This window comes from Artemia sp. Qi Xiang Cuo, chromosome 13, assembly GCF_049724085.1.
Source record: "Artemia sp. Qi Xiang Cuo chromosome 13, ASM4972408v1, whole genome shotgun sequence".
In the NCBI taxonomy this organism is placed as follows: domain Eukaryota; kingdom Metazoa; phylum Arthropoda; class Branchiopoda; order Anostraca; family Artemiidae; genus Artemia; species Artemia sp. Qi Xiang Cuo.
The window spans coordinates 9,870,565-9,891,043 of record NC_142806.1 but is presented as its reverse complement, the minus strand read 5'-3'; the positions used below and the strand labels follow the sequence as shown (position 1 = coordinate 9,891,043).

Here is a 20,479-nt window from a genome sequence, read left to right as displayed (position 1 = left end):
GGAAAAGGTTCACTTGGTGGGGTCTTTGCTGCCTCGTTTAGCTAATTTGGGTATTCAACCCGCAAAATCAGGCTGGTCTTTTGGCCCTCGAAAATATAAGCTGACCTTGAATCCTTCTTCTTGCTATGGCCATGCTTTTTCCAATTACTTGGTTTTGTTTTTGTTAGTTTATAATTTCATTTATTGCTTATTTAGGGTTCATCTCCCCCAAATTCTGTTTGATTTATTTTTTATGACCCTCTATATTTTAAGCAGATGTACCTTCTATTGAAGTTTTGTCTCAATCAGAGATATATACATATATTTCATTTTTGATACGTCTTTGGATTTTGATTACTTTGGACAATTTAGCAATGGCCTTTGCTTTAGATTTCCGTATTGGTGTTTGTCGCAATTGATGGTCCAGGTTGGCAAATTTCACATCTTATCACGTTTGATAGTTCAGGTGTTGGTTCCAAAGGATCATCGTTTATAGTGACTGCAACTGAAAACTTTCGTTTCTTGGGCCTTTCATCAGACATTATAATATATAAATAACTGTTGCTTTGGAAAATCAACAATCTTATTTATGCTATGTATGACATCATATAAGAAAAAAAACTTATAGCACACCATATATGATGTCATAAGAAATGCTTATATGAAGTAATAACATAGTACATGACGTCATTTGCAAAAACCAAAATTAAGGCTCTTAACGATATTTCTCCGACTCTCTAATTGTCATTTTTGCATATCTTCTAACCGTCCGGATCTTTGCTCTTCATTCTCATTTTTGATACGTTTTTGGATTTTGATTACTTTAGACAATTTAGCAATGGCCTTTGCTTTACCTACCCGTATTGGTGTTATGCAATTGATCGTTCAAGTTGTCAAATTTCACATCTTATTATGTTTGAAAGTTCAGGTGTTGGTTCCAAAGAATCATCATTTATAGTAACTGCAACTGAAAACTTTCGTTTTTTGGGCTTTTTAACAGACATAATATTATATAAATAACTGTTGTGTTGGAAACTCAACAATCTAATTTATGCTATGCATGAAATCATATAAGAAAATATTTATTTGATGTCATTAGAATTGCTTATATAATGTAATAACATAGTATATGACGTCATTTGCAAAAACCAAAAATAAGGCTCTTAACGATTTTTCTCAGACTTCTGACCTATCTAGATCATTTTTCTTGCGAAATATCCCAAGATACCAATTTTTCTAAAGAAAATATGGAACAGTTTTCGAGAAATATATATATATATATATATATATATATATATATATATATATATATATATATATATATATATATATATATATATATATATATATATATATATATATATATATATATATATATATATATATATATATATATATATATCTATCTGTATATGTGACTAATAATTGTATAGTTCAGTTCTCAAAAACGGCTGCATATTTTTTCGGGAAAATTAGCATCTTGGGATATTCTCGCATAAGAAAACGATCTAGATAGGCGACAAGTCCGGGAAAATTCGTTAAAAACCTTAATTTTGGAAACAAACAAACTGTAATAATCAAATATCTTTGAGTAGACAACAGTATGAAAAGAAATTAAATTGTCTGGAAAACAAAAAACTAGTAATTGCAAAAATAATTTTATATATTTTAACAAGGGATTACAACAATTCAAGAACCTTTAAAAATAAAACCGAAAATTTGAAGCTTAGCAGATATCGCTGTTAGAATTTGGACTTGCTTAATAATCAAATATCTTTGAAAAGAAACAGTATGAAAAGACATTAAATTGCGTAAAGAGCAAAAAACTGGTAATCGCACAAATATTTATATGTATTTTCACAAGGGATTACAACAATTCCAAAACCTTAACAAAGAAAACCAAAAGTTTGAAGCTCAGTAGAAATTGTTGTTTTCGGGAAAATAGTCATTCTGGTATATTTTGGCCTAAAAAAACGATTTAGATAGGTCCGAAGTTTGGGAAAACTTTGTTAAGAGCCTCAATTTTGGTAAAAAAATATTTATGTAAGTGACATCATTTTTATATACATCAGTATTGCATTGACGTTGTCACACTTATGAAGAGTAAATTGAAGATTTTCAGGTATGGAGAAGCACATTAAATTGCTTAAAGAACAAAAACTGGTAGTTGAAAAAATATTTGTATATATTTTGACAAGGGACTACAACAGTTTCAAAACCTTAAAATTGAAAACCAAAAGTTTGAAGCTTAGTAGAAATTAAAACTGGTGTAATAATCAAATACCTTTGAATAGATTCAGTATGATAAGACATTGAGTTACGGAAAGAGCAAAAAATGGGTAATTTCAAAAATATTTTTACATATTTTAACAAGGGATTACAACAATTCAAAAATCTTTAAAAATAAAACCAAAAGTTTGAAGCTTAGTAGAAATCGTTGTTAGAAATCGAACATGCTGTAATTATCAAATATCTTTGAATAGACAGCAATATGAAAAGACATTTAATTGAGAAAAGAGTTAAAAAACTGGTAATTGCAAAAATATTTGTATATATTTTAACAAAGCATTGCAAAAATTCAAAAACCTTGAAAAATAAAACCAAAAGTTTGAAGCTTAGTAGAAATTGCTCTTACAAATTGGCCTTGCTTTAATAATCAAATATCTTTGAAAATACTTGAGTGTGAAAAGACAACAAATTGTCTGCGGTTAGAAGACACGCGACAATGAGAATCAAACAGTTCGTGGTAACGAACTGTAAGGAGCGACCCGGCTCAGTAGTAACCAAAACTCTAAAAACCGAAATTTGAATACCAATAGATACATCAATAGAATCAGATTTTTATGCTGTTCAAATGTATAAGTTTCATAAGTTTCGTCTTACCCATCAAAAGTTCCGCGCCTGAGAAAATTTACCATATTCTCGAAAAAAGGGGGAAACAACCCCCTAAAAGTCATAGAACCTTAGTTAAAATCACACCATCAGATTCAGCGTCTCAGAAAACCCTACTATAGAAGCTTCAAGCTCCTATCTGCAAAAATGTGGAATTTTGTATTTTTTGCAAAAAAAAATATCACGGATGCGTCTTTATTTGTTTTTTTTTTTTTTTTTTTTTTTTTCCCAGGGGTGATCGTATCGATCCAGTAGTCCTAGAATATCGTGAGAGGGATCATCTGAACGGAAATTAAAATTTTTAGTTCCCTTTTTAAGTGACAAAAAAATTGTAAGGCAACTTGGCCCCCTCCCACGCTCATTTTTCCCGAAGTCACCCAATCAAAATTTTGAGATAACCATTTTGTTCAGCATAGTCAAAAATCTAATAATTACGTCTTTGAGGATGGCTTAATCCCCCACAGTTTCCGGGGGAAGGGCTGCAAGTTATGAACTTTGCCCATTGTTTACATATAGTATTAGTAAATGGGAAGTATACATACGTTTCAGGAGGGATTGTTTTTCTGGTGAGGGGGGGATGAGAGGAGGGGGTTACGGGGAAGGATCTTTCCAAGGAGGATGTGTCCTAGGGGAAGGAACAGTTCTATGAAGGGGGCACCAGATTTCCCAGCATTATTTAAAAACTATCAGAAATTAAATAAAAAAAAACAGGTTTTTTCAATTGAATGTAAGGAGCAACAACAAAGCTTAAAACAAGCGGAAACGATAATGCATATGAAGGGGTTCAACGCCTCGTCAATACCTCGCTCTTTACGCTAAAATTTTTTTAGTACTTTCAACAGAGCTATATATTCTAATTAACCGGCCTTTGTGATTCTTTGTGAAGACTTTTTCATTTTTGAAACTAGATTTAGCTTAATTATAGGAGTCCGAACTAAAGAAGGAACTTTATTTTGGTATTTCAAATATATCGTGTTTTACTCCCGGTACATATCACCCTTCCCATTAAATAATGACGTCCCGTCATTAGTTACTGCCCATCAGGAGTTTTTAAAATTTTTCAATTATTTTTCTTGTATTATTCTATATCCCTATCTAAAATTCATCTACCGGACTAAGATTATTTTTGGTTCTAGGTCAGCTACTATACTAAAGATTTTTTTTTTTTTTCTATATCTAACACTGAATACTTTTACTTTTCCAATAAGGTTGGGACTATTCTACTTTTCCATTAGTTCTCTTCTTTTTTTTTTGCTGTCTATATGACGTACTACATAATATCTAAACAAAGTTAAGTGAAAAACATAATAATATTAAACCTAATTCTACTTGTGGTACACACAAAAATGATTTATAACATAAAATATTTGGTTCAACATATTCACAGATGACATTAAAACACTTTCACTATTTAGATTTTTGCATTGTCAAAGCTGTTAGGAAGAAACACATGTAGCTTCACATCTATTCATCACCTTTCGTGTCCTTAGTGTACTACACCCTTCTGTTGTAAATTACGGTCCTTCACTCCTTTTGTCCTGGCAAAAATTTCGAAGCACTTACGTTATGGTTTCTTCATGGAACAGTTTGAGTCTAGTTGTCTTTACACTGTAGGTTTTCCCTAATAGTCGACTGGGAAATGACCGTTAAATATCGTTCTAATGGTCAACTGGGAAATGATTCTTCCCACTACAGGTGTTGGTGTTTTTCTTCTCAGCATATCATTTTTAGGATTTTTGAGGCACATAGAGAATGTATTCTCGCGTAAAATTGTTCATTTGTGCCTTTTGAAACGGGTTGTCGTCATGTTATAGTGACTCTCTTAATATATTGTCTTTAAATTCAACTTCGAATCTCTTCAACTATCATCTCACTTCAAATATATTTAAATATCGTTTATCTTGCCCTGCTCGATGGTGTTCTAAGAGTTGAAGTTCAAATTGTCTTTATTTTCTGCTTCAAATATCCTCAAATGTTTTTAATTATAATTTAACTTCAAATATCTTTTATCGTGTGCTGATTGATGGAGTTCTCAGAATTAAACTTCAAATTGTCTTTAATTTCATCTTCAAATATCTTCAAATGTCTTTAAGTATCTTTTAAATTAAAATATCTTTTATCTGGTGCTGATCGATGGAGTTCTCAGAATTAAACTTCAAATTGTCTTTAATTTCGTCTTCAAATATCTTCAAATGTCTTTAAGTGTCATTTAACTTCTAATATCGTCTATCACGTGCTGATTGATGTGGTTCTCAGAATTAAACTTCAAATTGCCTTTAACTTCAGTTTCAAAGATATTCAAATTTCTTTGATTATTTCTCAAATTCAAATATCTTGGAATATCTTTTATATTGTTATGATATAGGGGTTTCTCGGAGTTTATGCGATTATATAGTTCGTTAAAGCACTTGATACTGAGGTTCAAATATAGTGTCAAATGATATATAATATGGTTCATAGTCGAAGAAACAACGATCGAACGTAACTGTTGTTTTCGTAGACGAAGTTTGGATGAAACTTGCCTGGAGTTATGGTGAGTACTCTTCGTTGGTTGAGATATGATAAAATAGATGTTACTGGGTCGTATCTGTACTGGGCAGCTTATTGTAATACTCAATGACCAAAGTGTCCATTTACTTTCCTGCAATAAAAACAACGCGGCAGAATCACATGTTCTTTGAAGCAAATACACATACAATAATTAACGAATTAATTGGGTTATAATTTCTTAGCTATGAGACAGAATTAAATAAATACACTAATATTAGCACTCACAATGAAAATCTAAAACAGAAATTTCTTCAATTTGTTTTGATAACGAAAATATCGATATTAAATAAACATAATTTACCCTACATTATTAAGTTTGAGGTCTACTTTTACGATACCTTTCATGACTGCATTGTTCACGTAAGTCCGTGATACATAAGAAACGCCTGTGTGGCGTCACAACCACACGGTTTTACGCAAACGATACTACGGTGAGGGAATGAGGCATAACAAGGACTAGTGGAGACCTCTAGACCCACTAGTTTTCTGATGTCTTCCCTATTTCTTCGCTTAGATGTTCTCATGTGGCTCCGGGTTTAACGGCTGAAATGCCGAGGTTCTTAGTCTCATGATTTGTCCGTATGTACACGTCCACATTGGTGCCTCATATTCGCCTACCGAATGTGGTCATTAGGTGCATGATTCCAAGATTCCCTCAGTAGAGTCGGGTTAATGATTTTCACATAATATGAGCTTAATAAAGAGCAGACATCAATATCTTTTTAGAAATCATTTGTCACAGCAAATCCTTCGGACTTAAATAAATAAATATTATATTGTGGTCTTATTAGAATCCGTTAAGTGAGAAACACCTTCACATTAATAGGGAATTCCTTGTGGGTTTTTACTTAGTCGCCATTGGACATACACAGGGTTTCAATCCATATATCTTAACTGATTAAATGGTTTTATAATTTTACATATTATTATTGAGATATAATTCCACATCCGCCGTGAAATTCTACATATAAACGTACCAATAGGTTGTTTGGTTATAGTTACCAATAGTTGGCTATTGGTGCATATATTACTCGAGTAAGAAACATTATATTTCTCGAGTAAGAAACACATGAATAAGCAAACTTGCGGCACTTAAGTACACTGGTAGGCATAAAATAATTAGACTCTGCACTAAGACAAAATATTTCATATACTAAGACACTTCTTTACTTTAAATTTCTTTTTTTTTTGATAATATCAATCTTGGTTATGACATGGGTCGATTTTTAATGGAAAATACAAGGGGGACCTGAGTCAGCATATGTAAGGTATAACATGACTGACTTGCGAAACTATGCCACAAAAATTAGAGCACAAGACATGTCATAGATAAACCAATAAAATTAAAGGACATTTTTGTCACCGAACTATAGAACAGTGATCTCTCTGTTATTGTATACGTCATAGATATAAACTAGTGAAATTAAATTTTTCGCCAAGGAGCTAAAGACATAAATGCCTTTGTTTCTCTTTGAAACTAATGTTTAACACAGCTGTAGGACAGCATACGTCATAGATATAATATAATGAAATTAAAACGCTTTTTTTTTCTCGGAGCTATAAGAAAGTAAACTCTCTGTTTCTCTTTCAAAGCATTCTGATTCAAAAACGAAAACTTAACTAGCTCGCTGAAGTTTCTATTCAACCTTTAAGTATTGTTTTGACTGGCCCTGATTGGCATAAAAATACTAATTTATTACACTTGAAGGACTGAGAAATATCCCTTCCTACGTTCATTTACGCACAAAAAAATTACAAAACAATCATGGGCCTTGAATTCCTCCCCGGGCGTCCCACAAGACGTGGTCCAACGCGAGTTGTCGTTTTCAGTAGACCACTAGCTTCCTACCTTTGGTTATTTTCTGTTCCAACCTTTCTATTATCCTTTGAAAGGGCATAGAAATTACACTAACAGAAATAAAACATCCAAAACTTAATCAAATCCGTACTTGGTTAACTCTAAATGGAAACTGTTGAATTTATTATGGTGTTAAACTTATCATATTTTAAATTTGTATTTAAGATAATTAGGTATATTTCAATCTGTCAGGTTTTTTAACCATTCTACCTGACTGTGTCGTTATTTTCTACTCGGGTTCTTGTGGTTTTTTCTTTTTCGGGTTGTCTATCGAAATAATGTAAAATTTTTTTTATTTCTTTTTAAAAAATTATTTCCCTTTTAATTTCGTTTTTTTACCGTGTGCGGCTGCTGAGGTCGGCCTTGATTTCCTATTTCTTTAGCTACTATTTGGTCTGATTCACCTTCAGACTCTTCAGAACTGGTTGCCGACGAATCTGGATTAGAACTTTTAGAGGTGGCACTTTTTGAGGTGTCACCTGCCCTTCCTTCGTAAATTTCTTCTCCTCTGGAAGTAGAAGGTTTATTCTCTAAGTCCTCGCCTTGAGTTCTCAACTCGGGGGATTTGAAAGATTCCTGAGAGTTTTGGGAAGAATCAATTGTTTGCGTGGGAGTCTTCCAGTGTTGGGAGGCTAACTTTTTAGGGTGATGGCGAAGTATGTTTTAGTTGGAGCACTCCTTAGAAGACAACGTCCCTTCGATTTTAGTGTTTTCATTGTAACCATGTCACTAAATATAATGAACTTTCATGTAATACTTTGTGGTGCTACTCCTGGGCCAAGTAAGTTTAAGAGGGTTTATTAGCACATTTATTAAATTCATAGCTTATCGCAGGTTTGTTTTAGTTAAAGCTTTGGGAGGAGTTTTCTTCACATTAATGCCGGGGGTTTCTACAGCTCTGTTTAATTCTTCCTTTAAGGGCAGGGGCCTTTCTATTGGTGTTGCAGGGGAAACCATATCGTCTGGAAATCTTTTTGGGGGGACATGGGGTCGAGATTCTATCGGGGAAAAATTGGGTTTTTGGAGATATTGTGTAATCTAAATCTCCCGCGCTCGCCGATGAATAACTTTTTGGACTTTTTGGCGTTTTTATTTCAGGAAAAAATCCTGGTATTAGGGATTTTTTCTTAGGAACAACTAGATTTTCCATTGCTAAAAATTCTTCAAAGTTTTGTTCATCACTTTCATTTTCAAAATAATCTTGTTTAAAATTAAAGGGTTTTAGCTCTGCCAGTCTTGACCTAGGGGTCTCATTTTCCGAATCTGACGAATCAGTAGAAGAGGGATGTGACATCCATCTCTCTGGAAATTTTGCTCTTTTTATTCGGCTAACATGCGCCTTGTAAGTTTTTCCACTATCGGGGTTCTCCATTTTAAAGGTATATTCATTATCGTACTTTTTGACTATTCTGTATGGCCCAGAATATTTGTTGGAAAGTTTTTTTCCTTCCGTTTTCGTCTCGTTCCTTAGGTAAACGAAGTCTCCTACTTTGAAATTTATATTCCCCTTAACTTTGGGTTGGTTTCTTAGTTCTTGGTTTATTTTACATTTTTTCAATTATTGACTAACTATCTTATAAGTTTTCATCATCCTATTTATGAATTCGCTTTTATAATCTTCTGAGTCGTTATAATAATGCTGAGATTCAATAATCTCTTCATATTGGACTCTAAAATCTCAACCAAAATGTAAAACAAATGGATTTTCTCTGGTTGCTTCGGAATAAGCAGTGTTGATTACGTTAGTTAAATAAGGTAAGAATTTATCCCAGTCACTCCTATTGTCTTTTGTATAAACACTTAGAACGTTCGAAAATATTTTATGCCTGTTTTCTATTTTGCCAATAACTTGTGGATGGTACGGCGCTGTCACCATTTTCTCTATATTAAGGAAACTCATTAAATCTTTTGTTACTTTTGCAACAAAATTGCTCCCGTTGTAACTCAAAATTTTATTAGCAATGCCAAATTTTAAAAATAATTTTTATAATTCCTTACTTGTGGCATAAGCACCTTGATTTTTTAATGATTTTGAAATATTAAATAAGGAAAAATTATCTAAAACAGAAAGAATAAACGTATGTCCTCTGATAGAAACAGGTAAGCCTCCACTTGTCCCGTACAGGTCAAATGAGATGATATCGAAGGGGTACTTTGCTGCTGGAACCCTTCCAATTGGAGGATTTGGATAAGCTGGGGGGTTTTTTTTCAAATTACATGCTTCACATGTACTCACAAAGTCTTTAAGTTTTGTCAGTGCCGATTGTACGTAAAAGTATTGTTTTAACTTATGGAACATTTTCATAATTCCTAAATTTCCACCTGTGTCCGAATGAAAATATTCAAATGCAGGCCCTATCAAGCTTTGTGGTAATACAGGTATTATCGAGGTTTGGTTTCTATTTGTCTCAGCAGTCACAATCCTACACAGTATTTCTTCATCCAGGTCGTAGTAAAAATTATCTATCTCTTTTCTAAGAGTTTTGAATTTATCCGGTAGCGCATCATCATTCACAAAATAATCAATTAGTGCTACACACATTTCGTCCTTTTTTTGCTTTCTTTTTATATTTTCCAAAGACAAGGGACTATAGTTAATCTTATTTTCTTTTACTGCGTCTTTGACTTTGTTTTTCTTATATCCATGTTTGCTTTTAGCATTGATAGCATTAACTTCATTTTTTTCAGTTTCCGACGGATCATTTTCTGGATATCTACTCAAAAAGTCGCAAGCTGCGTTTTGTTTTCCCTGTAAATGTTCAAATTCATAATCTAGGTCTTGGATCTTCATAATCCATCTAGCTAGAATGCCCGTGGGGTTTTTAAATGTGTGCAGGTACTGCAAGCTTGTATGGTCTGATCGTAATATGAATTTTCTACCAATTAAACAATGCCTAAATTTGGCCAAGTGGTAGATAATAGATAATAATTCTAAGTTTGTGGCTGAATAACTGCTTTCGCCCTTTGATAAAGCTTTAATTGAATAGAATATAACTTTTTCTAGTTGTTTAGGTGTTCCCTGTAGAGGGTTAGGGTTTTCTACTGGTATTGTTTGCGAAAGGATAGCGCCTACGCCCTTTGAGCTAGCATCAGTGGTAACGATGAATTTTCCATTTTCGAACTCAGGGAGTGATAAAATTGTTTCAGAAGTGAGCGCCTTTTTGAGTTGGTCTAGGGAAGTTTGAGCTTCCTGGGACCAGGTAACACTATGGGAGTTTCCTTTCGTTAATTCCGTGAGGGGTTTCGCAATTTGGGAATAATTGCGTACAAATTTTCTAAAGTAGCCAGTAAGTCCTAAAATTCCCCTTACTTCTTTCATCGTTCTGGGGGGCTTGAGGTTTTCAACACATTTTATTTTATCAGGGTCTGGGGATATCTTTCCCTGGGTAAGTACTACTCCTAAAAATTTAATTTTGGATTGAAATAAATTTACTTTCTCGGGTCGGCATTTTAAATTGCCTTGTCTGAACTTCTCGAGCACCTTAGCTAAAGTTGCTAAGTGTTGCTCATTGTTTTCCCCCACGCTTATAATATCATCAACAAAATTAATTATATTCTTTAATCCTATTAACATGTGCAATAGGGGTCAAAATAACGAGCTTGAAATTGTTTTAAGCCCAAATGTTACTCTTAAGTATTCATAAGATCCATATTCGGATTCTGAAAATGCAGTTTTATGGAAGTCCTTTTCGTCTACTTTCACTTGGTGGTAGACTTGGGTAAGGTCTAAAGAGGTAAAAATTTAGTTTTTGCTTGATATTGAGTCAAGAATTTCGTTTCTTCTTGGTAAAGGAAATTTATCGCTAACTACTTGTTTGTTGAGAGCCCTATAATCTATAACGAGTCTAAACTCTCCATTCTTTTTTGGCACTAAGATTATTGGTGCACTATACGGACTTATACTTGGGCGTATAATCTCGTTCCTTTCTAATTCATGGATTTTATTTTTTAACCACTCTTTGTGCTTATATGGCACGCGATATGGCTGTTTTGCTACGGGATTACCAGTCGTTAAAATTGAATGCTGGTAAAATGGGATCATCCCCATTTCATTTTCAGATGCAGAAAATACATCCATAAAATTACAAAATAATTCGCAAAAATTTTTATTAATTTACATATACGTAATATGATACATTTTAAATTTGTTTAAAAATTTCGATTTATTCATATGATATTCTTTATTTTAATTTTTAATACAGTTAAATAGTTTTATTTTAGAATTTTCCCATTTATTTAAATCATTGTCAGTTAACACCTGGATTTGAACTAAACAAGTCCCCTTTTTAATTGCAATTGTATTGTTTTCACGGTTGTTTGTTACCCAAATAAAACCTTCCCATTTGTAATAATATATAATATGTTAATCTAATAAAATATTTTTGGTTCTTACAGAATGTGTCTCAACACATATTTATGATTTGATAATTATTGGATCGATCATGTGTGATATTTGAATTTTTTGCATCGTTTTGGGAGGAATTTTTGTTTTCCTTATCGCAAATCAGTAATAATTCTCTTTATTTTCCTTGTTTATTAGATTCGTGCTGGCGCTATGCTGCGCCACTGCGGCATCTTGCGGCGTTACGTTGGATTTTATTATGATTTTCCACAATTCCACTATTTTCTTGATTTCATTTGATCTGTACTGTCGCATATCTCCTATTTTTATTTTCGAAGATTCAATGCCGTTATTATTTAAATTTACTTCATTTCTGCGATATCTCTCAGGATAATTGGACAAATTTCCAATTATGCCCTGTCTTTGCGAGACATGAGGTTCAAAATACTTCGACATTATACCATTAGAAATTTTGTTTACTGTTATGTTATCTTCGTAACCTCTGTTACGATTTCTTAAGGTAGAAATATTTTCCCCCACCTTAGCTGGGTATACAAACTCCTCGTTGGCTACGTCTAATAGTATTTTATTAGACCTTAGAAAATTTGCCCCTATGATAGCTTCATATTGGAGATTATCGCATATAATAAAATTTGTCATGAAGGTTCTGTTGTCTCTTTTTACGTTTAGGCAAATTGACCCTTTTGCGTTTAATTTATGGCCTGTAATACTTGTTAAATTGGGATTATTATGGTTATTTTGTCGCCTAATGTGCAGAGGCAACGTATTAAATACGCGAGAGTTTATGATATTTACAGTAGCACCACTGTCAACTAAGGACGTAAAGTAAACGTTTTCTACAAAAAAAATCATTAAATATAGGTAACTTGTTAATAATGTCACTACAAGAAGGTAGTAGTATTGTTCTGGACCTATTAAATATCCCTGGCACCCTCGGGGTCCAACTTATGTTTCTGAGGGGCCTGAAGCGTTTCCCTGAGAATTTATTTCATTTCTCGGTGCCTGTAATAGATATTCAGACGTATTAGGCTCCGTAGGCATATTTAAATGATTTTCGTCTGCCTGTCTTTGCCATGTATTATTATGGTAGCGTGGGTGTCTCGTGTCAGTGCCATTTGCTGGCGTTGACTGCCAGTGCCGTTGGCTTGTAAAATTTTCATTTTTCATCGGCAAATTTTCATTATTTCTATAATGCATTCTCGCATTATATTTACCTTGGCGAGTATTTGGGTTTTCAAACCGGTAATTAATTTGCCTGTTAGGTAAAGGGTTATACAGAATTTGTTGGTATGCATTATAAGGTGCTGAGTGGCTCACACCCCCCTTGTTATAGCCTATTGTACGACTGGTGCAAAAATTTGTTCTTCTGAACAAATGGTTAACGTAATTTTGCGTATTACTGACAGCATCTCTTGGTATGGGACTGGTGACGTAGTGGCACTCTCTTGCTATGTGGCCAACATGATTGCAGTTATAGCACCTTATTATTATAGGGTTAAAGGGCTGAAAACGTACTGTTTTCTGCCTAGCGGGTTCTGGCTTTTTGTTTCTTTTTGCTACTGGGGAGTTATCCCGTGAAAAGAAATTGGGGGATGTCTGATCGCCCTTGACGATTCGGTTCGAGGTTGAGTCGCCTAGGCTGTATATTTTTGTATTACTATGATTAGCAACCATTTTATCAACTTCAATTAGTCGTTCTACCTCTTGGACTGCAAGATCCAACGTCTGAATATTCTTGGATATTACTACTCTATATAGTTTTGGGGTAGCCCTTGCAAAAATGTATTTAGTATGACTTTTTCATACAGTTGCCCCGAACAACTTCCGTATTTTGCTTCTACAGAAATGCTTATATTATCCAGGTATTCCCTTAAATTTTGTGAAAAATCAAAGCTTACTACTCCATGTTTTAATTTATTTATAGAACTGGTTTCTATAAATCTCTCTTTGAATGCTTTTAACAAGTCATAAACCGTATTTATTGGCAAGTTGGCGTTATTTCCTAGGGTATGCTCGACCTGTTTTAGAAAGGTTAAGGCCTGGCCTCTTAATCGTAGAAGCAGCGTGTCTTTTAACGCTCCAACGTCTGTTTTTGTTAATTGTACAAACTGTGTCAATTGGATATTAAATTAGTCAATATCTGATTGACCATTGTATTCCGGGATAGATTTTGAAATTTCTATTTTTTTTGCGACTAACTTTTGCACTTTTAGTAATTAATTTTGATCGTCAATTTTTTTTTTTTTTTGCGTTTATATCAACTTTAAAATTTTAATTAACCTATTTTGGGGTAGGCTATTATCTCTTATGAGATACGTATAAGGGGTTTACTATCGTAGCTTAGCGGTTATAGGCCTAATCAATTTTCTTATATGTCTGTATCTTTCCAAAAATTAAATTTGAATTACAAAGTTTAAATAGCCTAACTAGTTCGCAGTTTTCCTCCAATTTCCGACACGCGCCATTTGTACCATTGAAGAATTATTTGCGGTAATAGCAAAGGTTTGTTCGTGGCGATAGAGATTTCTTCTATAGCGCCACTTGGAGATCAGATTCCTTTGGGAGCATTTACCATGGAGACTGGCGAACTAGTTACCCATTATCGGACTAGATTCAGACATATAAGAGAAACGAACACATATAAAAGACAATAGATTTATTAAACTTACATGCTTAGTTGTACAGCAATGGGTCACTTCAAAGACAATAATAATGGTGACCAAAATAGTTTCGTACTAAACGTTTCAGATCTCACTTCCTATTAAAATTAACAAACACATTGTCCCTACTCCCAAACGCAGTTCTTTCGTCCTGCGCTCTAGGGACTGCCTGCCATTGGCTCACGGGCCCCAAGGACGCGAACCCTCGTCCAATAATACGTCTTAAATATTTTTGATGATTTAGGCGTTCACACGGTTCTTATCGTTTAAACGTCCTTAAAAATATTGTGCGTAGCACTTTTCTTATTGCTCACTGTCTTAGCGAAATCCAAAGATTGCAATTTCTTTTCTTTGCTGATTAAAGACTTTTTCATTTTTGAAACTAGATTTAGCTTAATTATGGGAGTCCGAATTAAAGAAGGAACTTTATTTTGGTATTTCAAATATATCGTGTTTTACTCCCGGTACAGCTTAATCCCCCACAGTTTCCGGGGGAAGGGCTGCAAGTTATGAACTTTGCCCATTGTTTACATATAGTATTAGTAAATGGGAAGTATACATACGTTTCAGGAGGGATTGTTTTTCTGGTGAGGGGGGGATGAGAGGAGGGGGTTACGGGGAAGGATCTTTCCAAGGAGGATGTTTCCTAGGGGAAGGGACATTTCTATGAAGGGGGCACCAGATTTCCCGGCATCATTTAAAAACGATCAGAAATTAAATAAAAAAAAACAATTTTTTTCAACTGAAAGTAAGGAGCAATATCAAAACTTAAAACAAATAGAAATTATTACTTATATGAGGGGGTACGACCCCTAGTCAATACCTCGCCCTTTATGCTAAAATTTTTTTAGTACTTTCAAAAGAGCTATCTATTCTAATTTACCGGCCTTTGTGATTCAGGGGTTTGTGATTCGAACAAAATTCGAACTTTAGCGTAAAGAGTGAGGTATTGATTAGGGAGGTAAACTCCCTAATATACGTAATAAAAACATACAAATATAGAACTTCGCTACGTAAGTGAATTCGTAAGTTACGTCAGAACAAAATTTCGAGAAAGACATTTAGCCAAAAAAAGTAGAATTAATATGCAAATTTCATTCTAATTATTCATGTACGGTGAGCCAAAATCAAAGCTACACTAATTCAAAAACGTTCAGAAATTAAATAAAAAAAAGAAGTTTTTTTTAACTGAAAGTAATGAGTGACATTAAAACTTAAAACGAACAGAAATTATTCCGTATATGAAAGGGGCTGTCCCCTCCTCAACGCCTCGCTCTTTACGCTAAACTTTTTTATTGTTTTAAAAAATAGAGTTGTGAGAAAGAGTCTTACTTTATAATGAGTATTACTTTATAAACTAAGTTATAATGCCTACAAAATCTCTGGAGACTATAGTCGTTACTAGTTTCTTATTCTGCGAATAAGGAATTTTGAATTTAAACACTTAATAGTTGCAGTTTTATAATGTAGTAATTCTTTGATTTATTGCAAAGTAATTTATTTATTGCAACGCAATTTATTTATTGCAACGTAACTTATTTATTGCAATGTAATTTCAAATACTGCAAAGTATTGCAAATTATTGTATTGCAATATAAGTATTTGATCTATTTCAAAGTAATTTAATCCTTTATTGTAATACTTTAACAAAAAGGGTTAATACTTATTTTCACGATGAGTATTTGAACCTACTCAAAATTTTTGAGCCCAGATAGCTGTAGATAACAGTCAAATACTATTATTTGAATTGCGTCTAAGAAGAACTTCACCTGTTTAAAATTTGGTTATTTTCAATTCTATCTCAATTTCAAATCCAGCCACACCAAGTTCCTATCTAGCTTGTTGTTTTCATATTTTCTGTCGGTCTTTTTATAGTCCCGATTTGCTAATTCTGAACACTAAATTTTGTTTATAGTTTTTCTTCTTTCTTTTTCTACTTTGCAATCTTGATGCTACCACTTGGTTTCAAAGGTAACCACGTATTTGTTTTCTATGTGACAAAAAAATGGATCTACACATATTTGTCGCGAAAAAATGGGATAGAAAGGGGGGGGGGTTTAAGAATTTATAGGATCTGTTATATTTTCAGAGAGAAATTTATATCTGTTCTGCAGTTTTGCAAAAAAAAAAATCCTGCTAAATGTTACACTGATGTAGAAATAATAAAAAAAAAATCACAACACAATTCATATACAAAAGAAAACTGTAAACAAAAACCTTATATTATAACAGAAAAAGAATTCCCTTGAATTAAAGTTGTGCTCTCACTCAAATCAGTCTTTTACTAAGTACAATTGGACAGAATTCAACCTACATTTGAAATATGAAAAGATTCAATAGGGAAATATGAAATCCAAATCGCAAGTGAAAATTTAACTTGTATGTATTTCATTTTTTCAGTTCAGAGGACAGGAACCTGAAGAAATGCCTTTCATTGTGTTACTACCTGGTAAAAGTATAGAAAGCACGTTTCCATACAAATTTATTGTAAGATTCAACCTAGGAGACTATAATAAAGTTTTCAAATTGTCATTTAAAGTTCCAAGTTATTTAATTTGCTTTTTGGGAGAATTGGCAAATATGACTTGTGTCATTAGTAAAGTTTGTAATTTATTGAGCTGTCCTTCTAAATGAAACAGATGCGAATTTTTTGTTCTATTTTCTGTTTTTAATTAAACAAAGTCATATTACAAATGCAGGTATTTGATACCTCATATTTGATACCCAGGGTCGTATCAAGGATTTGTTTTTTTTTTGGGGGGGGGGGGTACAAAAAACTTAAAAAAATGCATCAAAAATTTTTTTATATTTATTTTGTTACGTTTTTCCAAGTTAGATAAACATTTCGGGGTGGGGGGAGTAAACCCCCTCTGGATACGGTCTTGTCGATAACTTATGATAAATGATTTTGACATCTTTATTGCAAAGCCTGACAAGTTGGCTTCAGCTTAAATAACCGTCAACCCTAGGCCTGGGGCTAACTTAAACAATTGGTAAACGCGATACTTTTTATATAAGCTTTCTGTCCGGTAAATTCAAACTTTTTACAAAAACATTTTCTATTCCAAACAATACAAATTATCAATTTGCTAAAAACGGATTGATTTTTACGATGTATTCAACAAATTACCATGTCAACAAATGCTTGATATTTAACAAAGTTACCAGGTATACTTGCGAGAAAATACATTGCGGTTGGCTATTTATGGTAGAAAAACATTTATTTAGGAAATTGAAGGAGTGATTAATAAATAAATAATTTCTTTCAGCGAATAAACTTGCAGAGAGCATTTCACTATCCAATCTACAAAATATACTATAAATATGTCGGAACTAAAATGAGTAGCACAAAAGGGTAGAAAAAAAAGCAAGAAACAGGCAAAACCCATTTAAAAAAACAAATGCAGGGGCTCAGATAAAAATACGAGACTTGTATGGCCTCAGTTGTTTTTTTTTTCAGTTGTTTTCAGTTGTTTGGAACACATTTGGACATTTACAATGTAGTAACATCAGTTTTGTAAAAATTGAATCAATAACTGGGACTGTCAGGGGCGGATCCAGAATTTTTTTAGGGGGGGGGCAAAACAGGTTGATCCGAAAAAAATGTTTCTGGGGGGGGCGCAAGATAGGTTGATCCGAAAAACTTGCGTTATGAGCAAGTTTAATTAACGCAAACTTGAGTTAATTAAGTAAATAACATTACTTTAGACTACGCTAGGGGGGCACCTCCCCTGGATCCGCCACTGGGACTGTGAGGTTATTCAATACAAAGAATAGTTTTTAGCCCGCCCTTTTTCTGCTTTAATTTTAGAATTATAAACGCTACAAAATGCTCTTGAATATTTGTTTCACGCTCATGAGCTTTAACAATCTTCCTTCGTGTATTTGACCTAAATCCTTTTCTTTTTCTTAGAAAATATCCCTTGTAAAATTTCTGCTCATTTTCAATTCTTAAATGAAATTCAATTTTTCGAATTATTAACAAGCTCATGTGTTGAATAATCCATAGTGAAGCAAAACCAATTACAATTATCCATACATAAGAGTTGCTTTTGTAGAAAATGTGAATAAAAGTAAATTTGTTTTAATTCTGTTCCTATTTATGTTCCTTCATTTTTATTCCGGATAGTAATGGATTTGCTTTCAGTTCACTATGAAGTGTGTTTGAGCTGTTTCCTTTTCAGTAAAATTATTAAATACAGCTCAGATTTCTTCTCCAGGGATGTATCTTACAATTTAGCCTGGAAGGGGGGGGGTGTATAAGACCAAAAACAATTTGGGACTTGGAGCTTTTTCTTAATTTTCTTAACTTTCTTTCATTTTTACACGAATCTGCTGAGAGGAAAAATACGATAAACTTCTAAGATATTTCACAAACGTACATGTTAAAATAGTGAGTGAACGATTGGTGAGCCAATTAGGCTGTTAAAATGCAAATAAACTATTATAGTTAAAGTTCCAGGATATTCTTAGCATTTGCCATAATGTTTAGTAACACGAGAGCCTTCAAGAAATGAGAGGGCACAGCCCAGTTCGAGTCCATGTGTACATATGTTACCCTAGAATTTACCTCAATATAACAGTAATAGCTAGTAAACGGCTCAGTATCTGGCCTATATCACACAATTTTATTCGGATGTGTTATGCGTAGTCTCATATATAGTTTCCTTTATTAAGCTTAAACTTAAGCAAAATATATATATTTTGTTTCATCGCACCTCTTTTTACAAACACATATTTTTCTAGAAAAGAAGAAGTGTCACCTTAAAACGCACTTAATTTTCATTCAATGAAAACTTTTACCCTTGAAACAAAGTGACAACTATTGATACAATTTGCATCAAGAAGCAAAAGAATTAAAAACTACTAGCAATCGCGTTTTAACCTTGAAATTACCCAAGAGGGAGGGGGTGCAGTGCCTTTGCTGTTTTACAATGTTTATCAAGAAACCGAAGATGAAAAAATATTAGCAACTGAAATCTTCACCTCAAATGTGTGGAGGGATTAATACCCTGCCCTCTCCCTTCTGCATTTAACAATGTTTGTATATATGTATTTTAAATTATGGTACTGTTACGCTATTTGGTACACAGCACTATAAACTGTCCAAGGTATGCAGTCAGTGACACCCGTAAAGCGGGTAATTTCTATCTAAATTGATAGCGACAAAGACCACACTGCCTTTCCATAACAAATAACAAAAGTACGAAGAACAATAGGAAAATCTTTTTGCAAGACAAATGAAAATATGTTGTGAAAATTTTTTAATTTTTGGTTTTTGGTTTTGGTCTCATGTTGTTGTGAGTCTTTTTTTCTTTCATATATTTTTGTCTTGCTGAAAATCTAAATACCAGAGCGAATAAATAATTTATCAGAATCTTTTGTTAAAAGTGTTGGATAAAATTGACGTAATCTAAGTATCATGTGGAATAATTTTTTTTATCAATATCTTTAATTTGATAATTTAAATATGATTGAAAAGATCTAAGTTTAAGTGCGAATAAGCGCTTTACTAGCATCATTTGTCGAACATCTAGGATAAAATACAAGTATCATAGTGATTACATTTTATATAAGTACCCTTTTTTCAGATATATGGAATAAAATTGACAAAATCTAAGTCTCGGAGTGAATAATTTTTTTTTTTATCAACATCTTCTATAAGTTACAACGAATATAATTTACAAAATCTAAGTGTCAGAGTGAATAATTTTTTTTTATCAACATCTTTTGTCAGATACATAAAATATAATTGACAAAATTTAAGTATCAGAGTGAATAAATGCTTTATCAGTATCCTTTGTTGGACATCTCGGATAAAATCTAAGCATCAGAGTGATTAAATTCTATATAAACATCCCTTTCTCGGATACATGGGATAAAATTGACAAAATCTAAGTATCAGATTGATTAAATTCTATATCAACATCCTTTTCTCGGATACATAGGATAAAATTGACTTAATCTAAGGGTTAGAGTGAATAAATTTTTTTTATCAACATTCTTTGCCAGATACATCGGATAAAATTGACAAAATCTAAGTGTCAGAGTGAATAATTTTTTTTTCTTATCAACATTCTTTGTCAGATACATCGAATAAAATTGACAAAATATAAATATTAGAGTGAATAAATACTTTATCAACATCCTTTATCGCATATGTAGGATAAAATTGAC

At 33.0% G+C, this 20,479-nt stretch overlaps 1 protein-coding gene across 1 annotated transcript in view; it reads right to left on the bottom strand.

Moving 5' to 3' along the window:
* Positions 1-20,479, bottom strand: part of Scgdelta (sarcoglycan delta) — a 136,362-nt gene that overhangs the window by 26,653 nt on the left and 89,230 nt on the right. The window lies entirely within an intron of this gene.